The 12,682-nt window shown below is 38.4% G+C and overlaps 1 protein-coding gene across 1 annotated transcript in view; it reads left to right on the forward strand.

The window, feature by feature from the left end:
- Positions 1-12,682, forward strand: part of megf11 (multiple EGF-like-domains 11) — a 171,360-nt gene that overhangs the window by 25,518 nt on the left and 133,160 nt on the right. Inside the window, 1 exon segment of the mRNA XM_036149265.1 lies at positions 7,688-7,813. The gene's annotated coding sequence lies outside the window, so the exon portion shown is untranslated.

Raw genomic sequence — 12,682 nt, forward strand, 5'->3', positions numbered from 1 at the left:
GGACCTATATTTGGTGGGTTTTATATAAGGAGGTGATAAAAAATGATACTTGCCTCTTTGTGTGTAAAAAATAGTTTCAACTCTGTGTTTAAACTAAATAGTTTGCACCCAAAATTGACCCCTGAGGAACACCAGAAAGTCCAGCAATGATTCCTCCTTTCGCTGTTCCACAACTTTTTCCCCTTTTACTCAAATAACTCGCAACCCACTGCGATCTTATATTAAGGTTCTGAGCACATCTTGGAACGCTGTTCCAAAGTCAGTGCTGACTTATTCGTTAGATGTTTTTCAAAGTTGACTTGACGTCCTTTGAGATCTCAAAGCGTGGTCTGTAAAAATGGCAAAGTGCATCCACGTGCAGTGGCTTTTCTTTTCCGTTCATCCCCACCCCTCCGTTTTCTTCACACGCTGCTTCCCCGCGACATTTGGGACGGGTTTCTCACTGCTTGGCTTCTCACATCTTGGACAGTGACACAAAATAAATGAAGACACACAGAAGACACAAGGTTCAGAGTTGGAAGGGCTTGGTGGCTGAGGTGTGAAACTACTGGAGTGTAAAATTGCCCTGGCAGCCGTGCTGTTGTTTCAGCATTTCATCCCGAGCCGCTAGGCTTGACTTTCCTTGCACTGTTCAGCGCCACCCTCCCTGTATACAGCTTTTTCATTTGTTTCCCCATCCACACCTTACTTCTGTTGAGCTTGACCTCAGGTCTGTAGAAGCTGGAGCGTTCTGCAATAACATGCTGGCTGGTAAATATCCTCTGCTCTCCGCTGAAGATCATCATAATAAGAGAGAGCAGAAGGTTCAACGGGCTAATATTCACATATTAATGCGTCCAATGATGTCCAACTGTTTTCCAGCGGTTCTCATTACTTGCAATCAGTCACAGGCTGGATAATTGTTAGAGTGGGGAGAGAGAGATCCTTGCTGGTGCATGCAAGAGCCAGAGTGGTGTTTCCTCCTGGTGGCAGCAGGAGTCCACAGCCTGGCTGCAGAGAGAGGACAGATGTAGAACAGAGGATATTACAACACATTTAACAGTCAAAGTGATGCCCGGGGTTGGTTATTAAAGGCATGAGGCAAACACAGCAAATATCATGAGTAGCAGCAAGAGCAAAGTGACATCAAGCACCCTGTTATTTTGGTTCATTAAGTGGTTTTGTTTCTCTAATTAGCTTTCTTGTGAGAAATATTGGCCCAAAGCTAGTAATTGGTGACATTGTTGTGACTGTATACTTTGTGCCTGGTATGAGAGGAATCCAAATATAATTAATTAGAAACCAGTATGCTAGTGTTTGACGGTGGAAAAAAAAAAAAACGAAACGAAGAACGAGAGCAAAGTTGCAATGTGCTCTGTACTATTATCTATATTTGATGATCATGTTTACTCACATTAGTTTCACATTTTCTGTTCTTTCTTTGAACAGCCTCAGAACAGATGGCTGCCTAGTTTCACTGCTTTCCTCCCCTGAGTGTCTTATTCTCCATTCATAAAGCTAACGTTAGACTAGAGAAGTTTCTCTGAAGTCCACAGACATTTTCCCAGCATTGCCTGTGGTTTGAGAGTGGGAGGATACCTGGGAGTTTACACGGGACAGAAGGCATCTGTGATGAGAGTAAAGGAAACTAAAGTGGCATGAGCGTATCTTTCCAGTATCTGGTATTGGCCTGCCCCTGCATTAAGGCAAGGTTATTCAGATGAAAGATGGTGTTGAGATTAGTGAGCCCTGCCCAAGCGCATGGACGTTCGGCGTGCTGCGTCTTGTGATTTATGAGAGTCGTGATATCAAAAGTCACCACATGAATAAACCATGTAGGCAGAATTAAGCTCCCGTTAAACGATGCACAGCATTTTCTCAGGTGCTTTAACAACTATACAGGAAGCGAAAGTCATGGAAGTGCTGTAGCTGTCGGCAGATGCTCCAGAGCAGCCAGTTTTCAGATGGTTCCTGATTTTATTTTCATATTTATTAATTTGTCCCATTGCTTTGGCATTTCAGTTTATTTTCTTATGTTTATGAATAGTATATAGCTAATGCTTCATTTATGACACTGTATGATTCAACATTATTAATATGGTTTTATTCAATATATATGATAAAATATGGCAAACCTGGTAGTTCAGTTCAAGAAAATTCAGTTATGCTTCATCATTTGTCTGCACCTCGCTATCTATTTATCCACATATTGATGAATTTTCTTTGTTAGATTTTAAGTTTTTTAGAAACATGTTATGATGTTCCTTAAAGTCCATTGTGTGGTGTTGTGTTGTTATGTATAAATATTTGGACAAAACTATCTCTTAGTAAACTCAAAAGTAACTCAACCCTCATTTTTCTAATTTACATGGAGTATACAAAATGCCACATGTGCCACACATGTTTTTTTATACATTTCATTTAAGCCTTTGTAAATGTTTTAAGACATGTTTTTTTTTTTTCATTGGTCTTGTGTAATATTTAAATGTTATTTTTCCAAGTAGCTAAATTTTGCATTTTATCTGTGATCACCAAAATTCACAGAATTGTTTAAATATATTCCTCTGAGTGTGGTGATTCTGAGCTACACTCAGAGGAAGAAGTTTGGTAAATTATGTTTACCAATCTTAATTTATTTACTTTATAAGATGTCAAGTTTAACCATTGTAAATAATATATGTATATAATATGGAGTTGTTTTATGCGCAAGACCATTTTACCTGCTCTTCCACTCCTCAGGAGAATCATGTCAGAAAAACTCTTCCAAATCCACTCTGGTCTTATTTCTTTCTACTGAGGCCTTCCTCTTTCTCTCATACACTTGTATGCGGTTTGCTTCTTGCGACTCTCGGCCATGTTCAAACTCTACGGCGAGAGCAGCGGGCTACAATGAATGGCTAACACCGAAGCTAACCGCTAAGCTAAACGGATACATAAACACTAAAAGTGCGCATGTGCAGCCAGCAAGTAGAAATTAACAAGGAACGTGCACACACATTGGCATGTAGGACAAGGGGATACTCCTGGAACAGAGGGTGTGAGAGCAGGACCAAAGCTCTGACAAATCCCTGCTGTTTGGTCCGAATGGCAGGGATTTATCAGGGTTTACAGGTCTGCATCTCCCACAGAGATCGATTTTTATCCTCCGTTTTCTGATTACATAATGTATTGACTACTGTCAGGATAGAAGGACCATTTTACCCAGTATAACAAAAAGTGTTTCTGAACAGAATGACCATCTATAGCTTTAAGTTGGAGCGGCATTCTCTTTTTAGAATGTTTTTTTTTTAATCTGTTTCCCATTTTGAACTCTAATACTGAAAGAATGACCTTTTTGATGATATTCTAATTATTTGGGATGAAATGGTATCTTTTTAATGGTTTGTTTCTGAAGTAGATATACAACATTAAAAACACTGACCTAAAAGCTATGGATGAAAAGAAACCTTAGGTAATTTGAAGGTTATTTCAAACAGGAAGATCAGACAAGCTTTGAATCAACTCACTTTTAGTGAGTAAATGTTACTTACAACTCACAGGGTTACTGTAGGTCAACTAAGAGTATAATATCTCAACCGCATGCTTCACTTTTTTGATTCAACATTTAAGAAAAAAGAAACTGTTAGCAGGGTGAGCTTTTCTGCACTGGATAAAACAAATCTTCTGTCATTGCTAAAAGTTCATAATTATGCCTAGCACTATCTACTGTAGATTAAATCTTCCAACTAAAATTGTAAAGTTCTCTAATTAACCACTAATCTGAACAATGTCAAAATGACATTTATGTTCACAAAAGTCTTATGAGATGATAAAAGACCAAGGTGACCAAGGTTAGGGTTTCAAAATTGCTACCTTCACTCTAATTGTGTCATCAGTATAGCTCACATTCCCATGAGAGCATCAACAAACTGGTCAGTAATGTTATTTACATGTTAGTAAATTCGGTAATATTTAAATCTTAAACTGAAGGTGGTTAAGGCACATTTTACCACACAGTAATTGTCAAGGAGATGCTACAATGAGGTTCACTTTGCTATTATTATTTCTCACCTAAACACGACGTAGATTATAGTTTCATACGATAGAAACACTCAAGTTAAAATGACCTTCCTCTCAAATACAAATCACACAGCAGCAAATAAACAATTGCTGTGCTTTTAAAGATGCTCGCTTGCTCATGAGCAGCATTTATTTTTAGTCCTGCTTCCTTGTGTCGTTTTCTTCTGGCCTCGAAACACATCAGACATTCAGGTATGTGTCTGAAACCATGGACACCAGTGTCTCTGAAGCACCACACCATGGCCTCTCTAATGAGGCCTGACTCTTAATGACTCAAAGCCACCAGCAAGAGGCAATGATGGCCGGCAGTGGGGTTTATCTCATTGGCAGTCTGTGCGGCGTGGTAACATTGCTAACCTTTAGATCACCCCATATTAGGATGCAGGAGAAATCCCTCAGTAGTGATTACAAAACGGATTGAGTAGCTTCAAGACGTCTCATAAAAGTTGTATATGAGCACTCAGCTTGAATGTAAAGGTGGGATAATAGGCTGTTTGTGCATAGACATGTCACACCGTGCGGCCCGACTCTGATCAGGAATTCTCTCATGGTGCTTCAGAGTGGATGGCAATGCAAAGTGAGGTTTCTGTTGACTGGTTTTGATTATGCTGAGGAAAATTAACATAAGCAAGACCAAAGCCAGGCATTGTGACAAACAGTGCCATAAGATGAGGCTGGAAAGCTGCTCAAATCCAAAGATGGAAGGTGAGCTTTCTCATGCTGTCTTTCCTGCTGTGATTCACTCATGCAACAGGGCTAGAACTAGTCAGCCAGGGGACAGGGTGGTTAATTGCTTTGCACTTCAATAAGTCACCGACTGAAGACGTATGGTTTTAATCATTCAGATGTCTCTACTGATGGGCAGTCCAGGGGAACAGAGGTGACTCTACCTCATCTGAGGTAATGTTTCTCCAGGTAGGAGTCTGATGTTGAAAGCGAATGCAAGTGTCAAGATTCAGACGTTCTTCTCCCCACACACACCTACCCTGCATCCTACATAAACCATAACTCTATATTCTGCGTCTGGTACACACGGCTCTATAACCTGAAAGATGTTGCTATTTCAGCTGTTTGTCAGCTGGAACAGATGCATCTGCTCATCGATTGGGAGGGTCTCATAGTCTCAGTAATCAAAGCGGTGACAAACAGGAGAGAAACACATTCAGGTTGAATACAGTCTCCGGGGAACAATTTGTTCGGTGTAAACTGAACATGTTTGAAGTTAAAACATAACAATGCTGTTTTCAGAGATTCTTGCTCACGTGGGGGAAAGGGGGAATGCAGGCAAGCCTCGAGTGATGAATGTCATATCGATTCAGCTTCTGTGTCTCATGCTGTACTTTCTTTATTCTTTTTGTGTGAGGAATCAACAGTTTCTAAAAGTTGCTTAGAAGCAATGTCACGTCATAAATAAAAGATGCGATTTGTCTTTTGAACGAGACGCTTAAAATGCTAAAATCCACACTGAGGAAAAAGGCATGTGTGTTCAGGCATGGCAGAATATCAAGGAGTTTCTTGTCCTTGACATTCAGGCTGTTACAGGCCGTGACCAACCCTTATAGGGTAACATCGGGCATCAAAAATGACTCAGCAAATTTCAGTTAAAGTCCTGAATGGTAAGTATATGGCTAGAAATATTTTTGCCTAAAAGTGCAAAAACTGCAGTTCCTCTGTGCACAAATATTATTAGATCATGTAAACAGCAGACCTTCAGGTCAGGTGATATGCTATCTGGACACTAATTACTGACATGACACACAACTTTAACCTCTCAACCAGAAAGGACATACAAAAACTCCATATTATATAGATTAACTTTTCTTTTAAATATATATATATATATATATATATATATATATATATATATATATATATATATATATATATACACACACACATATATATATATATATATATATATATATATATATATATATACACATATATATATACACATATATATATATATACATACATATATATATATATATATATATATATATATATATATATATACTGTATGAATGGAAATGTCCCTGAAATTTCTTACGGGTTGTATATCATTAAATCACTCAATAGTTACTGTACAATGTTGTTTAGTGGACATGTTGCAACAGGGCTCAAAAGTACTAAGTAAATCATTACATTGCATTGCTAATATCACTATCACTGTGTACAATAATTTGCAAGTCCTGTGTTTTGCAGTGTTATAGTCAAGTCACTATGCCTCGAGTCCGAGTCCAGGTTCGAGTCTCCAGTGTTCAAGTCCGAGTCAAGTCCAAGTCATTAAAAAAAATCTGAGTCGAGTCCGAGTCAAGTCCACTACTCACCCGAGTCAAGTCCAAGTCGAGTCACTATTGATCAAGTCAAGTCCAAGTTCCGCACTAAAGTAAGCATAGCCTACATGTTTTTAAACAAAAAAAAAATCCACACTCCACCACATTGCACTAATAATTTAGATATTAAAATCATACACCAAATAATATTCTAATGACATATTAAAATTATAGCCTAATGATATAAAAAAAAGTTGAGTCTTTTTCTCATTTCCCGAGTCAGAATGATCTGAATAGGAGTCCGAGTCCAAGTTCGAGTCTTCAGAGCTCAAGTCCAAGTCAAGTCACGAGTCTCTAAATTTAGCTAATGACTCGAGTACTAAAACACTGGTGTTTTTCCAGCCTGGAACTGAAACACATTTAAAATTGGTATACCATTCCAAGATCCTTATGCCATCACTGATCAGTGTTATCCATTATGCAAAGTCACTATGACGTCTTTTACCTATAACATAATTGACAGTAGATTATCTTCTGAGCAGCATGAATACATGCACAACTACCAACAAGTGGTTCTTTTACCACAGCTTGAGAACCATAGATCTATAGACTTCAGTGCGAGTATTACACTCGTGATGAATTTATGCTTGCTTTGGGAGCACAATTGTACATTAATTTCTAATTACTAAACAGAAATCGCTAAATAACCTTATTTATGAAATCAAATAAATTAGTAATTGAATTAGTAAGCCTATAATTATTTGTTTGTCCTCTTGGCCCAAGTAGATCACATGCAAAATAAATTATGTTGATTAATTCATGTAATAAGACAAAAAAAAAAGCAATTTATTTCAGTGTTCTTTTGTTTTCATTTATAATGAAGATTCACAGCTAAATAGAGGGAGAATAATGTCAAAGCCCTGCCATCTGAGTAGAAAACCACATCAATGTTCTCTATGTGGCTCCATTTTCATTGTAATAATACTTGCCAAAGCTATGTTATTGAGTGCAGATAATGTGATCTTGTCACATTGTTGACAAGCCACTTGTGGTGTGTGAAGTGTGAAGTTCATTTTATCAGCCGCTCTCGAGCCTATGTCATTTTTTTTTTGTAGTTTTTTTTATTTCGTGATTAACCTTGTGTGTGTGTGTGTGGATAGCAGGTAGGTGGGAAGAGTGAGAGCTGCGTGGTCGGATGTGAAGCCTGCAGGCTGTAAACTGGCCTTTCACTTCCAGCTTTTGTGAACTATTTACCTGTTGATCCCATGAGAAATTTCTAACTTTGTGTGCTAGCAATGGGTTTGAGCCCGAGAAAAGAAGCAAGTGTCTTGAGTGTCTCATCATGAGCTCATTATTCTTTTTCTCCTCTGTAGATCAGCAACCTGTCATCACCTCTCCAAGTGAGTCTGTGTGCAGCAGCACTCCTGTCCCTCCGTGTCTCTCAGAAACACTCCAACAGCCATACAAAAACATCCAGGGACTGCAGGCTGTAAGATTAGGTGAGCTTAAGGCCACACGCCTCTGGCTATTAGATCTGTCTCTGTCTGTTACTTTAAGCACACCCTGGTACCTTAATTTTTTGGCAGCCATCACAATAGCAACTTCTCAATTTATCCTTGCACATTTAAAAAAAAAAAAAAAACCAAACCTCTCCCCTCTTGGCTTTAATCCCTGGGCTCCCTAACAAGGGGAGCACCAAGGTTTGAAAAATGTGGCAAGTTATGAAGTATTCTGCTTGTCCAGAGTCATTTAGAAGCATGACTCAGGTTGGCTGGTCTAATCAGGGAAACTCTAAAAGCTTTCCAGACCATCAAGCAGTGGTATTTAATTGAATTTTTTTGCGGAAAATACCTAAATCTGAGTGCAGCCATGGCCTGCAACGTGCATAGTTTTGATCAATCATCCTGTTAAGGGAAGGAACGTGACTATAACCTCTGCTTGTTCAGATTAACTGCTACTTAGAGGAAGTGAATGTCCAATTGACTTTCTTTCACATGTGAGTGAGATACATGTGAATCGCAATAAAAGAACATTAGCAGAACATGTGAAAGCCTGCGTTATTAAACAGAGTCACTGAAAATCATTGAAAACTTGTTTGAAAGACACTGATGCACCTGCACTTGAGTGTCATTCAGCCATTAACAAATGAAACATGCTCTGTCTCATGCATTTTTCTCCTCTGTAATTATATGCAAGGGTGAAATCCATCATTGTCATCTGATCGTACACACTATGCTCTTGCTTTCGTTATGCATCTTAGAAGAAAATTCCTGCTGAGCTCTGCAGGCGTTTCCCGAACAGAATATATGCACGATCTTGAACTTTTTAATGAAGGTGATGAACACTGCAGCTAATGCTAAATATGTTTAAACCCTTTAAAAAACTACTAACACAGAGACTTTCACAAGAATGTCCTGGTTACAGTTATTAGGACTGAGAAGAGAAATGGTTGAAATGGACATTTCTCTCTTTTTTTTAGGTTTTAAGTGGGGATGAAATGTGGCACTTCAGAATAGAACAGGTTAGAAAAGGATCATTGTGCGTCTCAACTTAGAACGTTGGCCAACGCAACTGGTATGAATTGTTTGATAGAAAAAGCATAGATGTGTATTTTTTGCCACGCCTGATGCTGCCGATGGGCTTTGCGCTCTAGTGATGGGAATGGCAGTTCTTTTGAGTCTACTGAATCACTAGAATTAGTTCACAAAAATGATTCGTTCAAAAGATTTGTTCACTTCATTCAGTTTGTGTAACTACATTTTGGGTTCATTACAATTAAAACAGAGCAGGGTTTCCCCCACTGTATTATAAGCCTGGCGGCTTTTCTTACCTTACTTCCTCTTGAAACATGCTCTGTCTCATGCAGTTGTGGTCTTAATATTGTCGGCTCCCATCGTGCAACAGCTTTCTAATAATAAAGTGGAGAGATGTCAGCTAGTATCTGAGTTTTTTTTTAAACAAAACTTTATTGAACACTTCTAGAAACAATTACATTTATCGTTACCTCCGTAAACAGTGCGCTCATGTTTGACGTCTCCTTCTGTTATCTGAGCGGGTTGCTTTGCAGTCTTGAACCGTTCAGCTAGAAGTATGATGGTGGTTGCATTTAATAGTAGTATGAACGAGCACCTAAAAAAAAAATCTGATTCTAGCAAAAAATTTGAATTGAGTATCAAGACCTGCAGTGTGAACGTAGCCTAGATATATTTCCAGATTACGTCATTGTATTATCCACCTTAAATCTTGTCCGTTGATTCTATCTCAGTCCATTGGTTTAGTATGCGAGTGACATAGCGGCACTCTCAGTACGATTCACGTACTGCTTGACGCAGTTCCTTTCTTCACGACGTAACACAGGCTTCAGGGTCTGAGTCACGTTCGTTCCCGTTGTAAACAAATCAAGCCTGCTTTGTTCGTTTGAGCTGTGAACGAGCGAAACAGGCCGCAGCGTGAACGACTAAAGCGGCAAAGCAATAGTTGGTGAATCCCTCCTCAGAGGCAGTACTCTGTCTGATAGGTTCATGAATCTTGACTCAGTGACAGAGCGAATGAATACAATAGTGAGTGAATCAACTCCATATCTGGTACAGTACTAACGAATCACACATCTGTAGTATTTTTCTATGTATCTATCCACTGAGTTGGTGCTACAAATCTTGAGTTACTCTAAGCTAACTTTAGCCATTAGCTTTGAGTAACATATGTCATATGGTGAGAAAGTGGAAGTTTCAATCCTGGCTTGCTCGTGTTGACTTTAACCAAACTAAGAAAGTGACAAATTAGTTAATGTTGATTCAGTTCGTTCACACAAATGATTTGTTCATTTGAACGACACACACATGAATGACACAACAAATATTGCCCTTCAGGGTTAGCCCAAAAACTAGCTGTACCAGCGTCTGACCAGACCCCTCTCAGTAGCCTGCATGAACAGCTGAATAAATGCAGAATGAAAGACTTTCATGTTTTTAAAAGAAAACTGTTTATTAAACAGCTTGTTTCAATTTTAGTGCTTTTTGTGCTTACTGTTAAACACCTCACAGATGAAAATAGCTAACTATATGTCTTCTTGCAAGAGCAACCGCACCGAAGTGTGCCAGTGTTAGCTCGACATAGTGCTTTGATTTGTTTAATAATGTGATTTACAAGAGATTGGCTTTTTGAGTTTGCATGTTTCTCGAGTTTTGGTGTGTTCTTAATTTTCACAATATTTATCATTTTGTCTTCATGTGAATTTATGAAATAAAAACCTGAAACTGTAGTGTTTATTTTGACAAGGAGGATTAGAGTTGAATACTTTTACAATGTGGTAAAGACAAGCTTATATAGTTATTTAAGTTTTTTTGACTGCAATATGGGAAGGTTTGCCTGCTGTATAAAGTCTTTTTGTAGCTTATCTCTGATTTTCATCAGTGTAAAGGTTTGGACTTTGCGGTGGCCTATTCTTTCTTCACTATCTGAACCAAGTTTTCATCTAAGCATGTGTTAGTGGCCTCAGAAGAGCTTCACCTGCTGATAGAAATACATGCTCATTTTATTATATCAGGTAATGAGCCAGCCCCAGTTTATGGGCACATACCTGGCTGAAACAAACCCAGACTGTAACACTCCCCTCACAGGCATATTCAGTAAGTACTACTCAGACATTGGTGATTAATTTTATTATGCTCTTCTTACTCTGATGCTCTCAACAAGCTGGGGCAGTCATTAGCTATGTTTACATAGACAAAAGTAATCAGAATATTGGAATAAAAATGTGTCATGTAAACACGCCAATCGTAATACTATGATCGGATTAAGCTCAATCGGAATGAAATTGTAATTCGAATGGAAGGGGTGGTTAATGCTGATTTATAATCTGACCAACATGCATATAAACGCTTGTCAGGCTCAAGTTATTCCGAATGTGACAAACTGGCCTGGGTGCGCATGTGCGCCCGACGTAAACGTGACGTATTTCCGCGTTGTTGAGTGGCAGAAATACGTCGGGAAGCAAAACTGTCGGGACTCCTGATACAACCTTTCTGTTCGTAAAAAAATAAAAGAACTCAAAATTTCTCGCTTACTCAGTAACGTTTCAACCGTTATTATACTCTGGTGCAATCCCAGCCTGGTTGCTTGGAGGACAACAAACTCAAATAATACTGCTTTGTTTAGTATTTTTTTGTTGTTTAGTAAAGATGGAAGTGCTTCTTCTTCTGTGTTTTTTTTTTAGGGAAATGTGTGCATGTCAGAGTGGTTCTATTCTGAATAAAGCAAGGTGCCATCATGATCAAATTAATTGATTGTGTGCCCATATAAAAAGTACAATCCGAATAGTTAAGCAGAATAGATTTTAATTCGATCACGAACATTTGTGCAGGTAAACATAGTCACAAGACCACATGGCATGCTCTGTGATACAATCTTTGCATTCCAACCAATCTATTGCCAATCTTTTTGATGTTTTTTCCTAAGTTTACATAGCTGTTTTAATCACAATTGTATATGCTCTTACTTTCACTGTTACACACTACTGGAACTTCTGCTGCTGTTTTTTTTTCCTGTGATTTACCAAAGGGACCTCTTAAAATAAGTAATTGGCTCTGATACTGAGATGATTGCAGAAGAGATTACACTGGTGCAAAGACTGAAAGACTTAAGCTTCCTTAAGAAGTACAGTATTAATTAATTTTTTTAATAAATGCACAATTATACTAAAAACTGCAGTACACATAAAACCATGAATTTCTAATGCAGGAATTCACACACACAGAAAAAAATCAAACTACTGTAAAACGTCCCAAACAATTAATGTTTCTGCGTAGTCCACATCTGGCTCACTGGGAGTCTCATAAATCTGTTGGTGGGTGGCTATACCAAATGTCAACAGCAAAGGTTTACGCAAAATACCTAGTTTCAGATGTTGACATAGGTAAATACTATGCAGGACCAACAACTTTTAAGAGATTTATTATGGATTCTGAAGCATTTTCACCCAGTCAGACGAAATTTGTACTTGACGAATGAAACTCTGAGAAAAAGTGTTCTTGCTGCAAGCAGCCCAGCCTTAAGCTTCAGCTAGAATGTAACACTGATGGTCCATGATGCTAACTGCTGCAGAGGCTGAGACAAGCAGTGATGATACTTATTACTGCATTGATTGTTTTCACATCTTCAGCCTGTATGAATATAACTGTATTCCAATTTTTATAGCTCTCCAGACATTAGCCACTCTGACACTCTGTAGTTTGCTGCTTTCACCTCAGTTATGTGACATGCCACCACAGCAGTTATACATATGTTATAGAAATTCATTGTATTGGAGACCATTCTTATTTCGTAGCTCTTGGATGGATTGAAGCTCTAGAAAATTGAATCTGGTCATT

The sequence above is a fragment of the Fundulus heteroclitus genome, chromosome 2 (genome assembly GCF_011125445.2).
Source record: "Fundulus heteroclitus isolate FHET01 chromosome 2, MU-UCD_Fhet_4.1, whole genome shotgun sequence".
Lineage (NCBI taxonomy): Eukaryota > Metazoa > Chordata > Actinopteri > Cyprinodontiformes > Fundulidae > Fundulus > Fundulus heteroclitus.